Source organism: Phytophthora parasitica (genome assembly GCF_000247585.1).
Source record: "Phytophthora parasitica INRA-310 unplaced genomic scaffold supercont2.139, whole genome shotgun sequence".
Classification (NCBI taxonomy): Eukaryota; Oomycota; class Peronosporomycetes; order Peronosporales; family Peronosporaceae; genus Phytophthora; species Phytophthora nicotianae.
Window position 1 is genome coordinate 17,915 of NW_008649125.1, and position 1,917 is coordinate 19,831.

The window sequence follows — 1,917 nt, forward strand, 5'->3', positions numbered from 1 at the left end:
AATGGCGTAACTGAGGAATTAGTGGAGAAGCTTGAGTTGGATGTCACCCAAGGTGACATGATGCAAGTTGATCTTGGTTATGATCAAGTTGTGCATCGTCCACGTCGGACAGTAGAGATGTCTTTGCAGTTACCAGGGTTTCGTTTGACGACAGGAACATTCCAAGTCATGCCTGTACCTGAAGGAAAGGACATCGTTTTAGGCATAATGTGGCTGCGGGAGCAGAACCCAAATATCAACTGGAGTACTGGACAGATAGCACCTCGCATCAAAGTGAAGAACACGCAGACTGTGAAGTTGAGACTGCCGAAGACACGTCCAGCCCCGTTGGGTGGCAGGACAACGCCGTGCTAGAGTTACACAAAGCCGTGAGATCTTCAACTACTATCGGTAGCATGGCCACAGTGGCCAGTTTGAGCGAACGAAGATTATTTCGTCCAAACAGTTCCAGCAGATGGTGCGTAGGGACAAGGATATTGAGGCAGTGTTTGTCATCAATCCGCATGATTCGGAGAAGGCTGAACGCTTCAAGAGTCAAGGATGGGATGCTCTCAAGGACAATCCGGCGTATGAGACGCTACTAAAGTATGCGGATACGGTTTTCCGTACGGAACTTCCGAATGAGACACCGCCAGTACGGGAAGTAATTGAGCATGAGATTTTGCTCAAACCCGGTACTAAACCGATTTCGGTCAAACAATGGCGCCAAAGTCCTGATCAGAGGAAAACGATACAGGAATGGACCAAAGAGATGGTTCAGGCTGGAATCATTCGACCGAGTACGTCAGCATTTTGTGCACCGACTTTCTGTGTGAAGAAACCAGTCGGATGGCGTATTGTGCACGATTATCGTCTGTTGAATTTGGCGACGATTTTACCAGCTATTTCCATGCCTCGCAAGGAAGATACTTTTGATGCGATGGCCGGAAGTTATTGGTATTCGTGCATGGACTTGCTCTGGGGTTATTATCAAGTCAAGTTACGAGAAGCAGATATACCATTCACTGCTTTCTCGACCCCAGATTGTCTTTTTGAATATCTCGTCACACCCATGGGACTCAGTGGAAGTCCGGGGACCTTTAACAGGTTGTTACAGAAGGTTTTTAGGGATTTGAGTGACGTAGCGCGGATTTACTTCGATGATATCTACGTATACACGAAGGGCGAAGATGTGAACGACCACATTACCGCGCTGGACAGAGTATTGAAACGATGTGAAGAACAGAAACTTTACATCAAAATGTCCAAATGTCAATTTTGCGTGGATGAGATTCCATGCTTAGGCGATTTTGTCGGACGCAAGGGCGTTCGAATGGACCCAGATAAGGTGAAGATTATCACCGAGTGGCCAGTCCCAAAGACCAAGAAGCAAATGGAAAGCTTTCTAGGGACAACGGTTTACGTTTCGAGATTCTGCAAGGATTTTGCGCAGTTCGCAGGTCCTTTGCATGAATGTATCAAGGGAAAACGTTCAAGAGATGCGATCGAACTCGATGAGAACCAACTACGTTGTTTTGACGAGCTGAAGAAGCGCTTGTCATCACCTCCGGTTCTCAGCCTTCCTGATTTCTCCAAATCTTTGGTATTCGAATGGACGCCTCAAATTTCGCAATTGGGGGAGTCTTATTTCAAAAAAAGGGAGAGTTGGAACATCCATTAGCCTTTACGGGCAGAAAGATGAAACCAGCAGGGTTGAACTACCCAGTTCGCGAACAGGAACTACTCGATATTATGCATGCGTTGAAGACATGGCGCGTGTATCTTCTCGACAAGCCATTCCTGGTGGAAACAGATCACAAGAGCATTGAGATGATTCTCACGCAGAAGACGACGAATCGACGCATTGCGCGGTGGTTCAACGAACTCGCTGAGTTTCAGCCTCTGTTCAAGTGGATTCCAGGAGAGACGAATGTAGTC